Source organism: Ochotona curzoniae, unplaced genomic scaffold, assembly GCF_017591425.1.
Source record: "Ochotona curzoniae isolate NIBS_2020 unplaced genomic scaffold, NIBS_Ocur_1.0 scaffold_4505, whole genome shotgun sequence".
NCBI lineage: Eukaryota > Metazoa > Chordata > Mammalia > Lagomorpha > Ochotonidae > Ochotona > Ochotona curzoniae.
The window spans coordinates 38,899,255-38,925,184 of NW_024467118.1; the positions used below are offsets into that span (position 1 = coordinate 38,899,255).

Below are 25,930 nucleotides of genomic sequence, written 5' to 3' on the forward strand. Positions count from 1 at the left end.
TATAGCTTTTGCGATTAAGCTGTCTTGAAAAGTGTTAAGGAAAATCTGTATTATTTACCTTCAGAATCCAGAACTTTCTAAGACACAGTGATTTGTAATTATAAATTCTGATACATTTATTTATCTTTGCATTGGTTTGCTGTTTTTGTTTTATAATTAATATGTCATAGAGCTACTAATCCCAATATAAATGATGTACTTTCTCTAAATTAATATGTTATTTTCTATAGATAATATAGACATGATGTGGGATTTGCTTTCTCTAAGTTAATCTGCCCCATCAACTAACCATAGAATTTTGGGAAGATAGATATATGGCTAAAATCTAGTTCCTACAACTTTTGAAAATGGAAATTGAAACTCAGGGAGCAAGAAAATTCTCTACTGCTTTACAATTAAAAAAACAGAGAAAATGAACAAGAACATTGTTTTAAAGTCCATGTCTTGCTATTTCCTCAATCATAAGTACTTGCAAAAATTTCCTAATGTCATTGCTTACAGAAAGATATTGAATGAATCAGTCATTTTGATACTTTGAGAGTAAGAGAACCACACATCAGAAAAGTTCAAAATACAACTGCTTTTATAAAAAACAGCAATTATGTGTAAAATTATAGTTTTTTCATTTTTCATAATATGTGCATTGTCAATTATAATTAAATTTCTCTTGCCTGCATAGAAGCCATGGGTATTAATTTTGACATTTCTATCTAAAATGAAAAAATAATAATGTCCTGAATAAATTATCATTACTTTCTAATGATAATTTTTGAATGCTTTTAGAAAATGAAACATTATTCCAAGAAAAATATCATCAACAAAGGCAAAGTTTACCTAATTTTCTTATTTCTAATGAGCATAATCAGCTTCATAAGAATTATTAATGAGTTCCACACAACAGCAAGTAGAGCACTGGAACCCGAGTGCAGCATGACTTCAAATAGATCGAAATAAAGAAAAATAGAACAAAAGCACAAAACAAACTCCACTACATTAGCATGATATCTAGAATCAATAATAATCAACAAGTATTATAAACAAAATTGGGAAGCACATTCATATTAGCACAGATCAAAATTATTCTTAATGTGTAAGCAAAATGTTATGTGCCATGCAGTCTAAGTCATGAAAGTACATGCTTGCATGAAAAAGGTATGTTTTTCCTAAAGATGCAGCTGAGATAACAATTATTCCCACTCTCCATAAACACATGCAACAATCATATTTTAATGTTTGTATCAATTTTATTTGCATATGTATTTCTATGATATAAAGTTGTAGGTATAACGATACCCCTCACCGTTTCACCTTCCTTTCAAAGCGTAGATAATGATTGAATTCCCAAAGTAGGACTGTTTTCATTCAACTTTAAAAAAAAATACGAAGAACATTTCCTATATAAAATTAATTATAGTATTAACTGCAAAATTAAATGGTATCCCTGCACTTGATAATGATTTGGTCATTAGCAGGCTGCATAAGTGAGGATGGTCCTGTAAGATTTTATCACCCAGTAACACAATTGCCATCTTAGTGGTGTGTAATATTCTATGATATTTAATGGCATCAAAATCACTTCATGATGTGCTTCATGAATATTTCACCTTTACTAACCGGTATATGACTAATTTTTTGTGACATAAATTGGGTGGGAGGATGTTTCCCGGAAGATTATAAGTACAGTATATTCAGTGCCTCTTCTTGTCTTGAAGTATTAATAGTCACAGAGCAAAATATTTCCTAGAGAATACCTCTTAGGCATGGTCACTTTAGAAGGTATAACAAAACAAACTAAACAAACTGAAAACCAGCAGACAGACTTTCCAAACAAGAGGCACTTGAGATCCCGCTCAGCACTGTTGTGGGAGCCACCGCGCAGCCCAGCAGAGGCACAGGAGCCAAGCAGGGACAATGTTACCTGATTGCTTATAAAACTCCTGTCTCAAAGCAGCAGATGTGCCTGTCCATCTACACGATGGGCTTCATTGTCTCCTAAACTTTTGTGGACCAACTAAGCCCTAGTACTTCTGAATGTGATTGTACTTGGAAATAGGGGCTATAAAATGGAAAAATTCCGGTAATGTAAAATCAGACTGAAAGGCCCTAGTCCAATATCACTAGTATTCCTGGCAGGGGAAAATTAGTACACAGACACAGACCTACCAAAAAAATCATGTGAACACCCAGAAGCGACAATAGGTATCTGCAAACATGAAAAGAAAACAAGTTAGCCAGCATCCTGATATTCAGGTCTGTGAAAAAAATAAATCACTTCCCTCGGGTATCTCAGACTGAGAAAACGTTTAGTTTTCTGTCTCTAACATCCCCACAAGCAAAATCCTACTACCCATTAATAGTTTTCTCCTGAAGCCAAGTACAACTTAAGAAACTGGATTCTTTTTTCTTAAGTATTTGTAAGTAATTGACTAAGTAATTAGTACTGACCATTGACACATTGAGCAGTTCAGTCTATCTGATTTCCAGGAGGGGAACAAGCTGGAGAGTTAACTAGAGTTCAGACTCCCAGCAGGGAAAGTGTTTTCATCCTTTGCTCAGATCTCAGTAACAGCTTTTATGATGGAAAGAGGTGAAAGAAGACAAGGGGAAGATTTTCCCTAACTACTTGTCATTTGTTCTCTTTAAGATGCTATTCTTGAGTTAGAAGACAACAAAAATCTTAGTAAATCCAGTGAAAGTCCCAAAGTGAAATAAATTTCAACATCAGCAACAGTTCAGGGACATTATTGGTGACAGCTCCTGCAGTGGTTACTCCCATCAGGGAGCCTCTTGGAAAAATTCACTGAAGTGTTGATTTTTAACGTGAGACCTAAAGGATGACGCTCTCTGGTCCTGGGAATGAGATGCTGCTTATCACCGCAACAGGGAGACAGTCTGCCTCGTTCTGGGTCCCAGGGCCCTTTTCTCTGGGAGAGGGTGCAGAGTGTCTTGGAGCTGTGCTGAGAGGTAACTTCTGCACATCATGGCTGTTCACTTGAGAAATTCACTGAGCAGGTCAATATGCCCAAACATACACACTTAAGCCTTCAAAATAGTGCTGAATCTCTCCAACATGAGTGAATAGGAATTATAACATACTGGAAGGATAAACAAGAGAGACATTTGCTGTAAATGTTAACTAATTGGAAATGTGGATATTTATAACCACTGAACTGAGTCACTATTCGAGGTGACAAAATGAATACTTTGCTTCTAATACTTAAAAAGAAAATAGCATTAGGATGTAGTCATGATACAAAAAATATCTTTTTCAGGAATTATGGGAATTCATCGAAGTGTATTAGAAGCAGAAGAAACAGTGGAAAAAGAGAATTGTGGTCTATTTTTAAACGTGAATACAGAATGAAAGGCCAGAAAAAAGATCAGGTGCAGACTAGAAGCTGGAAGGTGATGAAATTGGCAGGACTTGCAATTGGATTTACTTTCAACTGTAGATCAATGAAGAGAATTTTACACAGGGAATTTACATGACCTGATTTTTAAAAAAATATTTCCTTTTAAAACATCATTTTAACTAACACATGCAAAACAGCATGACCGTTTCTAGGACTGACAATTAGCAACCAGGCAAGACTCCTTTGTCATCCATAGGGATTGAATAAAGGTATGACCTCTGATTTCTGCACTAGAGATGGAGAAAAGTGTCTGCATTTGAGATATATTACAAATTAGAACAATCAGAAGCTTCACTGCCATGAGAAAACTGTGACATGAGGAAATGGAAGGAAGGCAAATGAAGCCCCAATACCCTTGTTTGAAAAGTGTGTAGATGAGAGTGGCACTTGCTGAACTAACCCAGTGTCATGGCAGGTTGCCATTGCTTTAGGTGTGTTTGTCTTAGTGTAGGTGTATGAGGGACCTTGTCCTTCGTCCTCCCCTTACTCTCAAACATCAGTGATATGAAGACACCAAAAGAACTCTAGCCTATATACTAACTACGAAAAGCAAAGAAAACACTTTATTGGTAGGATGTTATTTCCAATTTAATAAGCAGTGAAAGAAAAAAAAGGAATAACCGTATTCATGGTATTACTACATGTTATTTCACAACCAAAGAGCAGTTTCTCTAAGAATGCTTGGATCCCCAGGTTCATGTACTGAAGGCTACTCAGCGAATGAAAAGGGAAAGTGCACACACACTAGAAAATTTTTCTGCATAAAATGAACATGAGATGCAAATATCTTTACAGAATAACCCTCATGCCCTAAGAGGGTGCAAACTGGATTAATATGCAAATTCATAAAGCTAAAATCAAGATAAGTCATGCTTTCATGGAAGCGATAGCAGCTGAGCGAGCACAGGAGGAATGTCTGTGATTATTTGACAGAGGTAAAACAATGGAGAAACAAAAGAGAATGAACTCTAAGTCAGAATTTTTAAAACAAGGATCAAAATGGAGGCACAGACTTTGAAGTCATCATTTAGAATGTTTACTGTGTACCATGCAGCAATGGCTGTGACTGAATCCCTATGGAGCAGTAGTTCATGGCCCAAATACCTGAGAAACCTACACAAGAACCCCTGGTTCCTGACTTCAGCCTAGCGCAGCCCCAGCTTGTCGTCAGCATTTGGGAGGTGAACCATACATGGGAAAGTGCTCTCTCTCTTTATCTCTCTCACACTGGTTCAGGTTCATGCTTTCTCTCCTTTCTCTCTTGCCTTCTCTTCTCCCTCTGCTTGTCAAATAAATTAAAAAAAAATTAATTCAGAATTGAAAAGAAAGCTCATAAGTGAAAGGAATGTATAAAAGCATATAACATAAATCCTATATTAAATCCTATAATCAACTATGCATTGATTACCATCATATTCACCTAGTGCTGATTCAATTGTTTTTTGTTCTTTCATTAAAGGGCACTGAAAGGGATCAGGGCAACTCAGCCAATCTACAAACAGAGGGCCTTTACAATAAACCCCCTTTTTGTCTTCATAAACTGTTTTCTTTCCCTAAATCTAAGTGCCAATATAAGGTAGAAGTTTTAAGTCATTGGCAGGGTGGGGGAGGAGTTTCACATTTGTCTCTCTATAGACAATGCCCCATATACGTTCTGCTTTTTGTGGTGAGAAACCAAAATGTGTCATTTCATGGGTTGTAACAGTTCGAGGTGCATGATAACTCTTAGTGCTTCCATGATTGCATTCTGTTCCAAAATATTATCAAGCCATTTCTTAAGAAAAACATTACTTACATTAGGGCAAGCTCCAAGACAAAGGTGGGCACATAACAGAATGTTTGGAGGCATTGTAGGCTCAATTGTACTATTGTATGTTTTTAGCCCTATGTCGCTAAAGATGCTTTTACCACAACATGATTGATCAGTTTGAGGTTTTATACCTGTTACAGGAATCATTTCACATTTGCAAAAAAACAGCAACAACACCCTCAGGAGAATTTTTGAAACATCAGAGAGGTGATTGAGTGGCCATACAATGGGGTGAGGCAGCAATGAGGTGACCAGAGACATTCTGCCAGGTCTTGTCTAGCAGCCAGAAACTCCTCGCAGCCTTGCTAACTGCAGAGCAGTGCTCATCACACACCCATGCCATCCGACCCGACTGCATGGCTCCCTGCATTGCACAGTCAGATTGAACAGCTTTTGAATGAACATTATAAATTTAGTCTGGATATTTTGCGGAATTATTTTAACTCCTAAAACCCACAGCTGTTTCTATGCCTGTAATTCAAAATTGGCAGCACTTTGTTTGAATGACATATTTGATTACTGTTCATTTATCTTGTCTACTAACTCAAATGAATATAGAAAGAGTATAACTATATATATACATAATTTCATATTCCTAAACATATTCAAATATTTTCATAGTCACATAATATCCAAGACTGATATTAAATTCATATATATGTATATTAACTGTACATCAATCATGGGTCTGTAGAAAATGGATGATATATCATGAGATCTGATACACAATAAAATGAGATCACATACTCAAACATGTACATAGTAAATAGATTATATATCTAACACAGCAAAAATGTTACCTCTTTCAAAAACATTTCATAATTCATTTGCTGGTCACTTAAAGTTACCCTTTGAAATAATTATAAAGGATTCAGAATAGAATTTGGAAACTCAAACACAGCACCTGTCAAGAGTTCCATACTCACATAATGACCTAAAGAAGTATGTTTATTTCAGAAGGACATGTGGAAAAAGTTATTTTTTCATTATAATGGTGATACAGTTGGTAAGACAAGAAATTAAACTCAATAACGTTAATTTTTAAGAAATATGCCGAATTATTACTGTATCATAAGCTTAATTTTGTTTTAAAACCTGATACATAAATACACACATACATATATATATATATTTAATTTGTAACCTTTCAGGTTAAGCAAAGCATAACAATGTTGAGACATTTCTATATTTCTGTCATAATGTTGAAAGGAAAAAAATCAGTGCGAAATATTTCAGTGGCTTACAAGTTAACACTAACATAAAGGCTGCTTTAGGCTGTCTTTTTTTAAATTATTGAAAGTAAATTTCAAAATTGAGCGTCTCACCATTTTTTAAGTCTGCCTTGTCTGTTTAATTAGAAAGCCTTACTTGAAATTACCCTGTTGTAAAGATTAAATAGCCAACTATCAAAATAATTTGTAAGATAAGTAATAAAAACAAAAACAAAGAATATTCCACACAAATTCATTCTTGTTGTTGATGGATTTTAACATATTGTGCATTTTTTAAAGAATTCAAATTTCAGATTTGAGCTCACTCACAGCAGCAGGCACCCAGGAAGTTCTTGTTGACAACAGAATTGCCATCGAAGGTTTGCAGTGTCTCCCCAGCCCAACCTTTGCACTGACAATTTCAAATGAAAAAATAACCTTTATCTATCTTCTTCAGACTTATTTTTAAAGGCCAAAAGTTCATTTTTTATATATTCACTAAGAAGGATAACACTTATGACCCTTGATAGCTATTTAGACTTATTCTGTCTTCTCTTTAAATTAAATATCAAATCTCACTTGAAATCTCTTCTGTTTTTTTCCCTTCTAAATGTCAAAGATCATGCCCTTCTAGTTTATCTTGCTTGTTAAGATCAGTGTAATATTGTTTACATCAAGCTTTTTTTTTATTGCTGTCAAGACAGAAGGCCAAGAACATTTCTTCCATGGATTTTCACTAAAGCACATTATCTGAGTCAATATTTTCTTCTTCATTCATAAAGTCACACTTGAGATGGGCTAAAGGGCTTGTCCACTTCACATTTCAAAACACAAAGTGTTTTCCTCTGCCTGTTCAGGGAGACAATCAATGGGACATACACAGGATACCTAGTTGGACAGGATATCGACACATATTAAAGCTTTGGTCATTTATTGGAAAATTTGTGAAGTGTGTGCATACTACATGTTTGGTATTACTGACATAAAGTAACACACCCCCAAAATTGCCAAATCAATAAAAAGAAAGTCTAGCAGTCCTAAACTCCTTCGTGATTTTTAAAATAATGAGAAAATATTCAAATTAGTTTGTGCTTGCAAAATAAAATAATGGAAATATAAACAAAAAGTAGTATCACTGCCATTTATTATGACATACAAAAAATTCCCCACTATGTGAAGTCACTGTCCTATTATTCAACCGCATATTCTCTCAATGAATTCATGCTACATATATATATATATATACACACACATATATATGTACTTAAAATGAATTCATATTTTAAAGTTAACCCCTAGGTTTCAATTACTGTAATGAGCACAGAATAAACAACAAAAATGACAAGGCCCTGCCTTTGTGGAAATTGAGCAGAAATTAAGAAGGAGAGGTAAAAGACTCTACTTTTAGTTTAAAAAAAAAACTACCAAATATATTAATAAAATTTCTTTGAGGATAGATTACAGGTGTGATGAGGAGACACTTAGATTTGATTAAACTGACACAATTTGAGAAACCCCCTGCATAGTAAATAACAATGTAATAGTAGCAGACTGGTTGGTGGAGGATCCTGGGCAAGCCGTTCCCACTGGGCAGGGATAATCAAGCAGCAGGCAAGAAACTCTGGTAAGGGACAGAGAAGTTGGAGCTCCAGGTCCTTCTCAGCACATGAAAACAACATGACTAGCATGTATGAGACACACAAGACAAAGCACAGATGGCGTACAGCAGCTTAGGAAACAGAAGCTACCAGCCTTCTGAAAAGTGGATTTCAGTCTTCAAGGCATACTTTAAAAATCAATGTAAGCTGATACAAATTCTAAATAGCAGAATTAGGGCCAAAACAGGTATCTGTGTATTCAGGATGATGGAGAAAGCCTCATGCAAAATTCTTTAAATTTCATTCATTTTGGAAAAATGCAATTTAACTATTTTTATGTCATGAGACATAATATTTAATCTTTCACAAATGCCGTAGGGATGGGTTAAAAAAAAGTGGCAGAAAAGAAATATTCCTGGTTCCAAATTTAAGTCACAAATCAGCCAACCATTTTCTGTAAACTCTGTTAAATTTGGGTAAATGATAAGCACGTATTGTACCAAGCAAACAACAGAAAGTTTTATGGCATGGGCTCCATGTGAAACCAAAGGGCACCGTACATGAGGCCAACTGCCTTCATTTTATTAATTCTGCTCTGGATTCTCAGAAATCCTAGAGACTTCTCTTCTGTTGGCCAGTTCTATTAAAAAAAAAAAAAAAGAGAAGTGTTTAGATCAAGAAACTACTTCTATTCTTAGAAGCAAATGGTGATTGCAAACAGTGATGGGGTTACCTTCATTGTTCAAGGAGACTGAAGGGCAAAGAGTTGCAAAAGAATACATGCTGAAAGCTTTGCAGACTAATTTATTTTTAAATGGTTTCATTAGTCATAGACATGAGTATATTATTTACACTTGAATAAACTTGCCCTTTTAAAATCAAGAAGGGAATTAATTTCCAAATGATTTATTGTGAAACAAAAATTTCCTTTCAGCAAAATTATTTTTATCCATCTAAGGATTATATGCAGTTGGTCTGTTTCCTAATTTGGGACTCAGATAATTACAATGATAATAATAAGGATGATAATAATAATAATACCTCTTTCAGTTACTAAGTTGAAGCAGATGGAAATAGAAAGTCCAAGCTGCTGTTCAGCATATAATCACTATGCAAATATTCCAACAGCTTGTGAGAGCAACAAACCATTACACTGAATAGTCGAGAAAGACAGCACAGTAAAATGATGTTATGCACATGGAGTCTGGGGCCACTCATAGTCAATTCAACAATATTTAAAGGAGTCCACTATTTTTAAAGAGTACAAAGCAAGAACAGAGAGACTTGAAGATTGTTTTAGCAATATTTTCCAAACAAGAAATTTGCAGTGTGTGTGTACAGTATGTGCGTGTGAATGTGTGTGCTGTTCTGATTACTTCATCACTAAACACATGGAGAATCACAACTATCTTGAACTCTCAATGTCAAATTCTATTATATGGATCAGGTACACAGAAAACATAGTGTAATGCCTTGCTATGGTTATGCAACCAGTAAATGTTCAAACCAATCCTCCCAACTACAGAGCTCTGAAATTCTCATTGCTAAACTATTCTGCATAGACTATTCCACACATTGCACAATAGGAAAACAAATAAAATGATGCTAGGTAAAAATCCTGTCTTAACGGTCTGTTGCAGTGGGACACTTACCTTATCTGCTTATGTGATAGTGGAATTCCTATTCAACCCACATTTTTAGGTGGTAAAACTGACTGCACAATCTATGAGGTAAGCTTAGCCTGCAGGGGCCTGCTCACCTCCAGAACTCTCCCACTTTTTCTACTTCTCTCTCCCATTTTCTGCACTCCCATTTGAGATCATTCTCTCACCATTGGATTTAGCACCACAATTATTTGTGAAGAACTCTTTCTCCAGAGCAGCTGTGAATCTCACAATATCAACACCATGTCTTCTTCACCAGCTACCTAGTGATTGGTGCAGGGACTGAGTGAAACCCTTGTTGAATGTCTTGCATGTAAGAAAAAGTGAAAATCGAAGAAACACAATTAGAAAGTGCCTCATTCAAACATAGTTAAGAGTGGCTTTTCCTAAGCCTTTGGTAAATAAGTCCTATATTACTCTGAAAGATAATTTTTGTTTGCTTACTTGTGGAAATGGTGGATGGGCAGCAGGCTTTTGACTTTGCAAGTATACTGTTAAGATGTCTGTTCGAGTGGCAGAGTCGATCTGGCTCCCAATTTCAGTTTCTTAATGAAGCTTCTCTCTGGAGACAGTAGTGATAACTCAAGTAACTGAGTTCCTGCGATCCATATAGCTGACCTAGATAGAATTTTTGCCTCTTAGTCTCAGATCCTCAGTCACTCCCGGCATCTACAGGGAGTGGATAGGAGGTTCTTTCTCTCTCTCTCTGATATCTATTTCTTTCTCTAGCTTACCCTCTGAAAATAAAATAAAACAGGATGAAGCAATTTATTGTTGAATAGTCCTAATGCTGAAACAACATTTCTTAGTTTGTGGCTATGTTCCATTTCTGCAACTTGTGATACAGCTATCTTTATGTAGTATCCCATCAAAATATATGGGAATTGGTTATGGGTTCCTGGCACAGCAAAACCAAGCATACTCAAGTTCCATATGCAAACTGGCATAATGTTTGCATGTGAAATAAATACACCCATGCTTCCATTTTAAAGCATTCAAAGGAGCAAAGCTACTATGAAATTCTAGTGAGCTGTACAGGATTTTGGGAAAAGTAATCACTAGCTATTTATCTTAATAGTTAATGTCTTCAAAAACATCAGTAATTTAGATGAAACTGTCAATTCAATATATTCTAGATTCAGTGGGGGTTTAATTGAATGTCTGCTTGAGTTATATTCAATTATATTGATGTTTCACTAATATGTGTTGCAATGAACATAACAAAATCTCCCTCAAAGTTGAATTTTCTCCATGTTGTTAAAATCCTCAACTTTAATTATCTTTAATTTAATGTTGGGGTTTTAATACCATTGCTCATGACTGCACATTGATTATACTTGCATAAGCAAATTCGATTACTTTGAATCATTTATTTATTTTGTAAATCACCAATGGTGCAGTTTGAAGCTCAGGACTAATTATTTTCATAAATGTAAATGTCAGCAGTTTGAAGAGTCAGTTGAGAAATGGAACAAACAAATGGAATAGGAAAGTACTGTAAAATTGCCAGCAAAATTCACTGTGTCCTTTAGAATTTAATGTCATTTGAAATTGTACATTGATGCAGATGGTCACATAGAGTTTGGACTTTATGCACTACACAATGCAAATTTATTTTTGCTTTATTTTATTTTAGAGTAGTATATCTGAGTAGACACATAAGCACAAAATAAAATATCTAACAATCTCTACCTTGTATGTGTTTGTTTAGCAAATCTGTCACATCCATCGAGTGGTCATAATTATTTTTTGTCTTTTGGAAGGGGGAGAATAATATCAATAGGAATATCTGAATCATTATTGAGTGAGGTAGTTGAAGTTTCTTTATCAATAAATAACTTACTAGTTATAATTCAGATTCAACAATACCTTTCCATTAAATAAGGTATTATATTTAAAAAGTTTAACAAAATGCTGGACATTTATATTAACTGTACATTTTCCTGCAGTTAAATTTCCTCTTGCATATAGGAATGCTGTTTCACGTTCCAGCTGCTTGCTAGTCAAGATTCCTGCAATTTTTACATAGAAGACAGAAGACAGTACAGGTCCTGGGGCCGCAGCCACTCATGTGGGAAAACAGGATGGAATTCTTGTCTTCTAACTTTTGGTCTGACCCAGACTTGACTTTTGTGGCCATTTGAGAATGAATCATTAGCTCTCTCTTTCTCTTTTTTTATATATGCCCATATAATGTGTGTATATAAATATATATAAATATATAGATATATAAAATAAATATTTATATATTTATTTATATTTTATATAGTATATGTTTATATATTTATTTTATATGAATATATATATATATATATGTTTTAATCTGTCATAGGGGAAGCTGTGGCCATTGTGGCTACTTGGGGAGTGAACCAGTGGATCAAAGGGGTTTTTTAAAGATTTATTTTTATTGCAAAGTCAGATATACAGAGAGAAGGAGAGACAGAGAGAAAGATCTTCCATCCAATGATCAAAAAGGGCAGAGCTGCACTGATCCGAAGCCAGGAGCCAGGAGCTCTTCTGAGTCTCCCAAGAAAATACAGTCCCCGATGGCTTTGGGCCGTCGTCGACTGCTTTCCCAGGCCACAATCTGGAAGGTGGATGGGAAATGGGGCTGCTGGGGTTAAAGCCAGTGCCTATATGAGATCATGATGCCTTCAAGGCAAAGACTTTAGCGGCTAGGCCATTACACCAGGTGAATGGAAGATTTTTTGCTTCTCTCTTCTTCTCTCTGTGTATCTGCCTTTCCAATAAAAAAAGATAAAGCTTTCTTTTTTTAAATAATTAACTAGCCAAATAAATTTTTAAAAATAAACCATTAGGATAACCAAATAAATGGCATCAGAAATGGAAATGGACATTACAACTGACATCACAGACATTAAAACTATTGTAACAGAGTACTACAATAATATATAAAAAAGTTTGATACCCTAGAGGAAATGGATGCATTCCTGGGCACATACACATTATCAATATTATATCAAAACAAATATAGTAACTAAACTCACCTTTGTTGAAAAATGAGATTTGATGACTAGTAAACTTAAGTCATCTAACAAAAGCATAGAACAGTATCACCTGAAAGCTGAGTTCTGATAAAATTTTCCAAAGGTCAACACTGATCCTTCCTAAAATATTTTCAGAAGTAGGAAAGGAGGGATTTCTTCCAAATGCTTTCCGAGACCAGCATACCTTAACACCAAAATTAGGGCAAGACACTTCAGGAATAATTACAAAGAAAGCTATAGGATCACATCATTGATGAAAACAGCCTTTAAAAGTAAGCATTAATTAACAAAAATACTAGTAAATTGAATCCAATTGCATATTAAAATGGATATTCATCATGGTCAAGTATGCTTTATTTCAGAGATCCAAGGATGGTTCAATGGCACATCAACAGAAAGGACAAATATAATAATGCCATCATTTAATGTAACAGAAAAGTCATTTGATGAAATCCAAAATCACTTCATAATAAAAAAATATATTTGAACTAATTAAGCATAGAAGGGATATACTTCAACATAATAAAGGGCCAATAGCTGATTAGCTATATAGATGATTAGCTAATTCCTATTGAATTAGGAAAGTGTGAAGATTCTAAAATCTGGAGCAAATCAAGGATGCCTTCTTTCACCTCTTCTATTTAGCATATTACTGGAAATTCTCACAAGAACAATTTGGCAAAATAAAAAACAAATTCACAGGAGCATCTAAATCAAAATGTAGGTAGTAAAAACTTTATTGATGAGGGTCATATTTCATTGAGAGAAAATGCCTGGGGCTAGTGGTCTGACAGAGTAGGTTAAGCTGCCACTTGCATAGTCAGCATCAAATATCAGTTTGGTCATTCAAGTCCCAGCTGCCCTGCTTCTGATGCTACTTCCTGTTGCTGTTCCCGGAAAGGCAGAACTTGGGACCCTGATGCATATTTGGGCCATCAATATAGAGTTTCTGCTTCTGGATTTCACCTGACTCAGATGTGGATACTGTGGCCATTTGGCAAAGTAAATCAAAAAATGGAAAACAAAAATGAAAAATTCTCTCTCTCTCTGTCTCTCTCTCTCTCTCACACACACATCTTTCTAAAAGATTTATCAATATAAGAGTCCAGAAATGTGGCATAGTTTATTAAGGCACTGCTGCAAACTCCAGGTGACTCAGTTTTTTGGTCCAGTTTCCAAACGAATTCACCTGAAAAGGCAAGAGAACACAACCTGAACACCTGGGCCCTCCTTCTTTGTGCAAGACCAGGAGACAGCCTCAGTCCTGGATTCAGCCTGGCCAAGCCCTGGTCATGCCAGCCATTTGGGAAGTGAGTCAGCAGATTTAAAATCTCTAATTTCAAATAAGTAAGTAAACCCTTTAAGAGTGGAAAGAAAAAGTTATATACTGGAGCAATGTGTATTAGATATATTTCTAATTAAATTTTACATTAGATAGGTAACTAAGTAAAGAAAAAAAATTAGGAATATCCTGGTGGATTTATTGTCTTAAACATTTATATAATACAATAACTGATATAACTAAATATTAGTTATTATGACTATATTTGTGTACATAGATATAGATACATATGTAGACACTTTAATATAGACATGATTTACATCTAGATAAATGATAGATACACAGATGATAGAGAAATACATATATAGAAAGATAGGTAGACAGGTAAATAGAAATATAGCTAGACAGACAGTATGTCAGAAAGAAAGATTAAAATACAACTTTAGGGCCTGGTGTCGTGGCTTAGCAGCTAAGTCCTAGCCTTGAATGTGCCAGGATCCCATATGGGTGCCAGTTCTAATCCCGGCAGCACCACTTCCCATCCTTCCTGTTTGTGGCCTGGGAAAGCAGTCGAGAACAGCCCAAAGCCTTGGGACCCTGGACCCGCATGGAGACTTAGAATAGGATCTGGGCTCCTGGCTTCAGGTTGGCACAGCACCAGCTGTTGTGGACACTTAGGAAGTGAATAATCAAATGGAGGATCTTTCTGTCTCTCCTCCTCTCTGTACATATCTGACTTTAAAATAAAATAAATCTCTAAAAAATAAAATACAGCTTCATTAGGGAATTGTCACAAAAATAGTTACCAAGATAACTTGCAAAGCCAGTGTAGTCTATGAATACCATCTAGTGGCATTATCTAAGAATTGCAAATTCTTAGTGGTAATAGGGAATTTAAAGAGGCTTATTGGCCAATTCAACCCATTTTCTTGATGCAATTATTGTATACCATAACAATCACACACACATATTGTAAGACATTACTTCATGAACATATGACTTCTTAATAAAGTTTATTATTTCAGTTCAGCATGTAAGTTTGAATTTTTGCAGTAAGTTAAAACTTCAGCTTAGAAGACAACATTATATTTTAATTGAACTAACAGAATTAACAGGATTAGAGAGCTGAAATATAATTCCCAGAAATATTTTGGCAATGTAGTTTTAGGAATACTAAATTTTTTAAATTAAGCTAGATGAGAAATAAGAAATGTTCATTTGAAGGTCTGATTCTGCAGCAATAAGTAGTGGTTAATAATAAAAGCAATAATGTTTAAACAGTAAAATAAGAATATTTGACTAAAACACAAATATGTATTTACGTTGTTATGGAGAAAGTCTAAGCAAGACTGTTTTTAATCATTCCTTGAATTTGAAAGGGTGTGGAAGAAATTTAAAGAAAGAGAGGAATCAAGCTTTGTCAAAAAACAGGTTACTGTTCTTGTTAATAAATTTGGTAGAAGAGGTGAACAAAATAATATCAAAGCTAAGGCATTTCAAAATGAAGAAAAAATAAGCCTCAATTTTTTTCTAAAGATTGGGAAAATGAGAATGACTGCAGAATTTTGTTACAGCTCTCTTGGAATGGCTTCATGTTATTCTGAAAATTTCTGCAGCATGTCACTCAGCATCCCATCATTTCTGTTTTTCACCAGAAACAAGAAGATTCAGGTTCAGAAACATACACCCTCCTCACAAGTAAAAATTTTATATGATTTGATATGCCTAGAACTCTGAAATTGAAATTAGAATCAAACTTTGAAATCTGAGTTCAAAATTCAAATTATATTTTACATGTGAAAGTACATCAAGAGGTTCATAGGAAATGGAATCAGAGGGTAAATTTATTTTGATTCAAAAATCTTAAGATGAAAATATGGTTGCTTCATAAGCATTTACCCTGGACATTTGAAGAACACTCATAGTAGGCGTTTCAAAAATGTTTTGCACTAAGATTCATTTATTTGTCAATTCTATTTTCTACAATTTTCATGAAGCCTTTCATATGCTAAATGTTTGCCTTCTAGTATAAATCTTAAGAATATAGATATAAAATAAGACATTTTGATAGTCTTTTTGAACATATATATAGTGGTTAATCCCTTCCCTTTCTTTTCCTCTCTTCCTGTTTTTCCTTCCCAACATTTTTCCTGAAGTACGGCAGCAGTATAGTCCCTTAGTGACAGTTTAATTTTCTACTAAGTGTATCATGGCATAGTAAGTACAGCCAAAATCAGAAAATCTAATATCATACTGTCAAAGTGTAGTTAAATGTTTCATTGAGAGTCCTAATTTTATTCAGGAGTAGAAATATGGACTGTAATGTATTTTTACTTCCCAGCATGTTCCTCTTTGTTTTCCAGTTCATCCATGATACTATATGTATATACTTACCTGTAACTATGTTACTTTGCATAAAGCCTGCCTTATATCAGAGAAAATTTATATTATTTGTCCCTTTGAGGCTGACTTATTTCACAAAGTGTAATGGTCTCCCAAGAGGACAATTTTATTGCAAGCAGTATGATTTCATTCTTGCTTATGGCTGAGTAATGCACCATAGTGTAGATGTTCCATTTTTTTATGTACTCATTTGTTGGTGGGTATCTGGGTTGTCTCCATGTCTTTGCTATTGTGAATTGTGCTGCTGTAAATATAGGACTACAGGTCTCTTCTCGTATGCAGATTTCATTTTCTTGGGATATATACCCAGGAGTAGGATAGCTCAATTAAAAGGCACATCAATTCTCAGCAGTTTGAGCACTCTCTGACCTAGTCTGCTGATAACCAATGTGTGTACAGTGTGTAAGAAGTGATGCATTCCTGATCTACAGTTGAACTGTGTGATCCATTAGCACTATCTCACACACACGAAGATAGATATGAATGGTCCATGATCAACACTGAAAAAGCTGCAGGGCTTTGTGAGTTATCTTTCATAAAACAGCACAAAGCAGAACTTCATATTTAAAGACAAAACTTTATAGATGAGGAAATAGAGTGTTTTCAATGCTCACTTCAAGAGAAATATTGAACATGAAGGAGTTAAAATTACCTTTTACTAACTGGGTCAAATTGTACATGAACATTGCCTATGAGAAGGATTCTTTACCCATCTGGGACTAACAAGGATGGTCAAATTTCCTGTAATCATGTCTGCTTAGAAAGAAAAAAAGAACAGGAGCCCCCCTCATACCTCCACTGGCTAATCCTCTATGTCCAAATTTCAGGATCCCAGGGTTTATGTTCTGGCTATTCTATTTTCCATTGAGATTTACGTTGGTGGCCTGGGAGAGCAGCAGAAACCCCAGAGCCTTAGGATCTTGCAACCATGTGAGAGATGCAAAAGATGCCCCTCGCTTTGTATTGGCACAACTCCAGCTGTTGCGGCCACCTTCTATGGAAACACTGGGGTCACTGGTCACATAAATGAAACAATTCTGGAATTCCAAATATTTTCAAACAATCTATAAGCTTTAAGGTAGCATTTTATTAAGTCATAACAAGTAAGTCCAAACAAGGGAAAACAAATGCAAACTGACAAAATTTGGTGTCTTTGAACAGATGTCCACAATTATAACTCCACTGAAATAAACATTCACTGCTTTCTCTTTTATAGGCTTACTAACATAGGATTGGAATGAAGAAGTACATTAATAATACTGACTTACTTGCTTATTCATAGGCCTAATAAAGAGGATTGAGTTTGCAATTTTAATAGTTTCACTTGTCTCAAATTTATACTTGTCTCCCTATGATTCATTCTTTTGGATGGATTTCTAATTCTTAATCTAATTGGTAAAGAAGTGCCCTGGTTAATTAAAATTTTGTGCAATATCAAGAGAAATAAGTAAATAAAAATAGGGTAGAATTAATAATTTGTCAATATTAACTGCAAATTACTACAATAGAGAAAGCACATGTTATCTTTCCCTAATATTTCCTTAACAGTTTTTAATTATGCTCATAAATATGTATAAATACATAGATGTATAATAAAGAAAAAAGGTTAAAATAATATTATGAATTAAAAAAACATGTGATTTATCATATGGGTAGATTTAATTGTGCCAAAAGGTGTAGATTTTGTTAAAAGTCTAAGATTATTCTTAAAAGGTTTACAATCATTTTCAAAGCAGACTTTATTTTTATGAAAGTTAACATACAGAAATATTGTAGTGTACTGGATCCTAAGAAACTCAATACAAGTTTTTCCTAGGTCAACACTCATCTCATATAGATAGGATATATGTATCACAAATAATTAAGAAATACTGGTATTAATGAAAGCCCATATTGAAATCACACTTCCTTAATTTGTACATACTGACTTTTTTGTATTGTATCATGCTGTTTAGAGAACCATTAAATTTATTCATTTTGTGTTTCTAACAGCCTCTTGGCTATACATTGTTTTCTTAAATATTTGTTGGTTTTGATGTCCTTGAAGGCTTTAAGGAGTATTTACTAGGCATTTTGTAAAGTGACACTCCCGGATGTGTTTGCTCTTTTCTCATGATGAGGCAGGGGGTGTGGATTTTTGAAAGGACAGTGACTAAGATAAAGTGCTATTTTCACTGTATGTCAAAAGTGAATAACTACACTATGATGTGTCAGAGTTGATGTTGAGGTTAAGGTTGATTTTGATCAGATAGCTAAGTAAATACTTCTCAGGTTCCTCTACATATTTTTATTCCCACTAGCATTCCAATTCCATCACACTTCCTTGGAAAAAAGTCATCACGTCAATAAGTAAGGAATGCATAGCCAAATCAAACTGTCTGAGGGTGGAATATGTACCTATGTTATTCTGGAATTCTGCAAGGAGTATTATCTCTCCTATTACTTATTTATAACCAGCATCATTTCACAGAAATTGTTGTGTATTTTGAATATTATGCTTCCCATTTTGTTGTCTCAGATTTGGCCATTTGTCAGTTCACTCGCTCAATTGGTTCTGGAATTCTCTTTTATATCCACCATCCTGGATAATTGTTGTAACTTTTTATTTGTTTGATTTACTCATTTTTTGAGTTATTTCTTATATTTTAGCATTGAAATATGGTCCAGCTTTGTTTTGTGTGTCTCCTTGTTCCACCCTAGGATCACATGTTTTGCCAAAATAATTCCATTTTTTTCTTTATTAAAGCATTGTCTTTTTAGAAAATGGTGCAGAGGAAAAGTATCCTGTGTGTGTGTTACTATTTCCTTTATATAATTAGTGGATGATAGGCATTTTGATTCCATATATGGGTAATTATAAATACTGCTGTAATAAATGTAAAATATAGTTATCACTTTCATGATTTTATGTCTTACTTACATAAAAATTAGGGATATTTTTATATCATATGGCAAATACAACTTCATATGTGGAAGCTTAAAAACCTAGTCTGAAATGCAGTAGTAATTGTTAGTGGGAGACATATTTGGAGAGAAATGTTGTTTGTATAATAGATACCTAATCATAGATTAAATGAGTAAGTCCTTAGCATTACGCAGCTGATTAAGGTAACTCTAGTTCACCACACTTATTACGCTCTGTATGAGCAAACAGTAAAAAGTACGCCAAGATTTAATCATAAAATAATGTCAAAAAGAGGGGTATTGATTGCTCTGGTTTGAATGGGATTCATCACACATGCACATTTTGAATTGTCACTCTGTAACATAAAATACATATACTATTGTTGAAAATGATACAGGAATTGGAAGTATGCATTACTACTGGGGGATTCTTGATCTCTTTAGCTGAAGCATATCTGTGAATTAGCTACATACGTACATATGTCTGTAAATAGTTCTGTATATGATCGCTTGTGGTTATATTAACCTAAATGGAAAACCATGCCTATGTTTGCAACCATGATTCATTAGCAAGGGTATCATACTAACCTCTTTTCTTTCCTTATCAGTAAACATCTACTGTGATGGTGAAACTTTTGGCTTATACTATCACTCACTTACAGAAATCCTGAAATTCATTGATAAGTAAATAGATATAGATATCACTCTGTATTACCAAAGGGTATTTATAAAGACTATTGCCAATTCATTCCTGTGTTTCTTGATATTTCTGTTGTTTGTTAAGCTTAATATATGCTGTATTCACCCAAACTTTGTTATTAGAATTACTTGAAATAAATTATTGCCCTGTTGATTAAGGATAAGAAAGACAAAGTACTTCAATTTTCCATCATTTAATTCTGCTGTAACGCTACTTTATTTTCACGTAAGTATGTCTGAATTTGATGCATTTATGTATTTGAAAGGTGTAGTGACAACTACAGAGAGGAAGAGAAAAATCTGCCATTTCCACAAATGGCCACAAATCTTAGGACTGGGCCAGGCTTATGTCAAGAGTCTGGAACTCTGTCTAGATAAGGGACATGGGTAACAGGCACCCAGATATTAGAGCTATCATCCACTGACTTTCCAGGTCGGTTAATAAGAAGCTGGGCCCAAAGTAGAATCACTTAAGACTGAAATCATCACTCTGATATGGGATTCCAGTGTGAATCAGCAGATTAACTTTCTGCATCACATGACCAGCCCTTAGAACTTCCTTTAACGTTTCTTGCTGGGAAAGTCTTGGTTTTAATTCTCTGTGAAATTCTTCACTCCTGAAGAACAATTTCATCAGGTATTGAATTCAATGTAAATTGATTTTTGTCCACCAATGTGTTTAATATTTTATTCTATACTCTTCTTGTTTCCATGGTTTCCTGACAAGAAATTACAAGTTGTATCCATGTTGCTATGTTTGTAATGTATTTTCAACCTCCCCTCATACCTCTGGATTCTTCCAAGATTTTCTCTCCATTTTCCACTTTCTGAAATTTGGACGTTAAATGCTTAAGGGTAGCTATTTTGGTGCTTTCCTTAAAACTTTAGTTTTCTTCGGGTCAGGAAAAGTGTATTTTTAGTGTACATAGCATTATTATTATTTTCAGGGAAAGCGTATCCGTTTTCAAACTCCTTAGAGGCTGCAGTTGGAATCAAGAATCCATGCTGAATATTTTGTACATTTATGGAAAAGTCATATTCAAGAGTGTAAAAGGACTGAGTGTTTTTAACAGTTGAAAAGATTGGGATGTTGAAGGTTCTAAAGAAAGTGCTCTTTCTCACTGGGTTCACAATGCTACTGAATTATATACAACCAATTCTTCTGAAATATTAAAGTATACAGCAAACTACCAGTTAAAAATCCTATGGTTTTTAATGAGATTAAGTTTTAAAGCAAAACTTGCTATTAATTGAATGTGTGCTTGTATCTATTTGCATGTGTGATTTACTAAGTGAATAATAAGAGCTATTTACAAGCATTTACAAGCATTTTCTTCTTGTCAGCTAAATGAAATATACCTTTTTACCTATTCCAACCTTCTATATTAAGAAAGTGAGATGCCAGATTTCATGCTGCTAATTGCTAATTATTTCACTTCCCGAAAGAGTATGAATTATCTGCCACTCAGACCTATTTTGGGTGGAATCTGTAAGATGCTAAATCAATCCTGTTTTACCTATAGAATCAGTGCAATGGGCTGAGTCAGTTTCCACACAGCTTAGTGCTTGTGCTGCTCACTCTTGTCCCTCTAATGCCAGAGCTTTTGCCTCTGTACACAAAATGGCACCTGACATGGCACTGGTGGGGTTCTGTTCTTGCTGGTCACTAGATCTGGAAACCAACTCAATCTGTTTTGGGTGGAGCCTGTAGGATGCCAATTTGGCACAGATTTCCCTGTGGTACTAGTGCAATGCGCTGAACTCTCTGTGGGTTTATTCCCAGTTTAGTGCGTGTGCAGCTCACATTTGTCCATCCAGTCCTACAGCTTTTGCCACAGTATACAAAATGGCATCTGATCTGGCACTGGTAGGGATCTGGTCCATGAACTCCAGCTTGTTCCTGCACTGCCTACAGAGTCTGCCACTCTGTCTCAGCTCATGATCAGATCATATACATCAGCAGGACTGGCAGTTCCTTGCCTGTATTCACCGCCTGAGCTCCTGGTGAACTTCCCCTCCCCCTGGCTCCTTGTGGAGCTCTAGTTGCCAGAGGAGCCCAGAATACTGTTCACTGACTGCCACTGTAGCATCTGGTGACTGAAACAGTGCTCTGTTGTCTAAGCTGCTCCCCTGCCCATGAGTCCCCAGGTGGCCCCCTGCCATCAGCTGATATATCTTCTCCTATCTTCTGGAATCTTCCCTCTCTGCTTCACCCTGGCTAATGATTCTCTGACAGTTTAAACCTATCCTCACCCTATACCACCATCTTGCTTGTCAGTTTTAGGTATTTCAACTTTGTCGTGTTCCAAACTCAAAACATTTATGCCCTCCTCTTTTTCTGGCAGTGGTATAGTTAAATAAGGTACAAAATATTTCAATGAAGGTACTGTTGTTTCATGTACATGTTTACATTTTTTGGATAGTACACTTCCATGATGTAACAAAGGCAAGAGTGTTGCTCTGCTTGATCAGTAATGAAGTCTACATACCCAGAACAGTTTCAGGTGCTCATTTTATATTGACTGCATAAGTATTTTCTGTGACAGAATTTGAAGTCTCTGAGGGCTGTAGTTTTTCCTGTCAGCTATCAATTTATTTCTAATGTCAAAGCAATTATTTAGAAACGTATATCTGCTAATTGATTTCCTAAATATGAACTGAAAAAAATTTACTAGTATTAAAGCATTGGTAGTAGAAGGGAAATATGATATAGACTCTCATTTTTATCACCAAGAACTCTATTTGACTTACCAATGATTCATTTTATTGATTAGTTTGTGGTACTCCTGAAAATATTTTTTTCAGTTTCAGTTTCAGGTTTTTTTTTTCGGTTTTCAGTTATTGCATGATATTTTAAATAAATTTTCCTAAAGATGGAAAGAGCATAATATATCAGCTCAATTATTATGACACAGGTTAACACATGTATGTTTGAATCTTTATAACATGGAATTTACATAATTCAATTTGCTTCATTAGTTAAGCCAATTTCCTTCAGAAAAAAATGTATATCATCACCGGAAAGCCATGTAGGACTCAAAAAAAAAAAAAGAAAAAAGAAAATAGACTTGAAGGAAAAATTGTGGTCTCGTACATTTTACACTCATGATTGATGGGATGATAATTTTAAATCTACTGAAAAAGATAATCAATGATTATTGTTGGATTAAGTATGTAATATAAGTATATATAAGTGGACTCTAACATTTCTCACACCACGATAAATTTATCAATGAATTTTACTACTCATGAACTTTAAAAGTACCTTAATACATTTTGAAGTCGTATTTTAAACTGAGAAAATGTAGGCATACTATAGTCTAATCAATTTTTACTTGTAGGCTTTTTAAATATCCTCAGTTTTAATCCTGTAACTAGTGCTATTAGTGTGTTTATTTTCTTACTAAATCTCTAAAATAACTGGATGATTTACAAGTTGATGAAAAAGCCAATAATATTTTTGTTTCTGTGCCAGTATCATGTTTATCATAACAAAAGATCATTGCATTTCCTCCTTAATCCTCATTTCATCTTTCTAAAATTGAGTTCATATTCATCAAATAATAGCATCACAGTTTAAGATAATGTCGATTCCAGGGAACCTCTGAGGATGCTATGCTTTTTCCTTGACAATTTGATAGAGTGGAATTCTAAAGACATCATGTGATGATCATCTGAAGAAAAATTTAGGGGATCAAGAAAACCAGGTGTAATGCCCCCAGAAAAACTGCAAGTTTATGGATTCACCATCAACAAAGGGACTGGTGGTTCATGAAGGTTAATATAATATGCTTTCTTTGACATGATATTAATTTTATATTTCCAGTTATATTGTCCAATTCATGCTAATTTTCTTTCTTATTTTTCGTTTGTTTCTTTTTTTAAATATTTTCCCTTAGGATTCCTAAAGAGACTGTATTGAGATGGAGGAAAAAACCTCAGAAAATGTGCCATATTTATAGGATGCCAGTCTCTTCAGCACTTCCCAAGGTATGCTGCTGCATCGCAATCAGGAATGCGAAGAGCTCTCCTGCTGAGTTAACAGGTTTCTGTTGTGATGAAAAAAGTTAAAATTATAGTAATTTGGAGGGTCAGTAATATAAGCACTCCGCATCTTATGCTTAGCCAGAAATTGAGTATGTCATCTGGATTCATGACTACTGCTGAGCACTTAACCTTACCTAACATGAGGAAGGATTTTACCAGGCACTTTAAGTCCATTTCCACTAACTAGGAAAACTACTCTGAATAATGTTTTTCTTAATTCATATGTGAATACTATGCTACCGATTCTCTGCTTACTGATGAACACAAGCATCTGTTGGCTAATAATTAATTCTGATGATACTCATTATGTTAACGAAATGCAAGAAGTGACAATGTAGAACATAGAGATAATGTGTAATTGTTTTTTTCTCTTCTCTCTCTCTGTTCTCCTTTTCAGCTACCCACACAGGAATGCCATGTAAATAAGACATCTTTTGGAAATTTATCACGGGCACCATGAGAACTCGTAAAATGAGGATTATCTGAAATTTGATTATGAAAAAAAGGATGATGTTTATTCAACCCAATTACCAAAGAATAAAAATACCATTGACAATAGTTTCAGGTTGATTGAGTAGGATAAAAAAGATGTCAGAACTATTAAATTGCATGTTCCAAACTCTCAAATTGTGTGTTCTCTGTATCATATAGTTATAGGCACTTAAAATAAAATATTTTTATAATTCGAGTGTGTTAGCAGTCTTTTCCTGCATACATATCCTGTGAAGAAACACATGTAGTGAAGGCTAATATTATCAAATGATCAAATTTCACCTTGCAAGGTAATGCTGTGTCACCAGGAAGAAATGATCCATCCAGAATTTCAAGCATCCAGCCACTCGGATGATTTCTCTTCCTTATTCTCAAAATAAAACCAGAAAGTTATTCAGACATCATTTACCAAGACTCACTTTTACATTTCTTACACATCTAAAAATTATCTGCATTCATCTGTGCCTCTTTATTTGACATCAGTTCTGACTACTTGAAGAGCAAAATGGTAGAACCACTCACTATATGGGAATCTCTAAAATGACGCAATGACGCATTGAACATCCTTTTGTGCACTCTGAGATACCAACACAAACAGAAAATACACAGTGTTGGCATACTGGTAGGATCAGACAAATTTATGCCAGAAAAAAGCAATGCCATCAACCTCTGAGGTAGGCTAAGTGAATTGCAAGATTATGACTATGGAATAAGCTAATTCGGTTGAATAGATATAAGATAGAAGATAGGTATCTCTCAAATATACGTTGTAGCACAAGAGGCTTTACAATCATCTAGTGCGCTGAACATTTTAAATCCAAATACCTTTTAGTGTAACAACCAAGACATCTAGATTTTGCTGAAAATTTTTAAGATCTGAAAACAGACAATACACCTTAATAGAACCTCCTATCTGTTTCACACAACTAAAATTTTAATTATGTTTCTAGTTCTGTTTATAGATTAAGAAGGGTGGAATACACAACCTGGCAAGTGTTTTAGAACTATGTTAATAACAGTTCATGTGAAAACTTACAAAGAAGGCAAAGAGCAGCATAATTCTGTCCATCCAAAAGTGATATTATGGTGTAATACATGCATCAATGTGCTTTGTGGATATAAAACATTCAGAATACTCCCAGCAAAGAATATTCTGCAGTCAGATTCAAACTCGGGATACAAAGGGCTTGTGTGTGTCTAAGATTTATTTATTTTCATTTGAAAGTCAGAGAAAGACAGACAGGAAGAAAGATCTTTTGTTTACTGGTTCATTCCTGAAATGGCCACAATGTTAGAGCTGAGCCAATCCAAAGCCAGGAGTCAGGAGCTCTTCCAGGTCTCCCATGTGAATGCAGGATCTCAAAGACTTGAGCCATCCTCCATTACTTTCACAGGCTGT

General features: G+C 34.8%; 1 protein-coding gene and 1 long non-coding RNA gene across 2 annotated transcripts in view; one reads left to right on the forward strand and one right to left on the reverse strand.

Moving 5' to 3' along the window:
- LOC121146414 lies at positions 1-22,781 on the reverse strand. Its single transcript, XR_005882214.1, has 3 exons — positions 22,744-22,781; positions 2,164-2,203; positions 1-23 (listed from the first exon to the last, which is right to left on the reverse strand). It is a non-coding gene; the product is annotated as an uncharacterized LOC121146414 (long non-coding RNA).
- Positions 1-25,930, forward strand: part of GALNTL6 (polypeptide N-acetylgalactosaminyltransferase like 6) — a 726,107-nt gene that overhangs the window by 186,583 nt on the left and 513,594 nt on the right. The window lies entirely within an intron of this gene.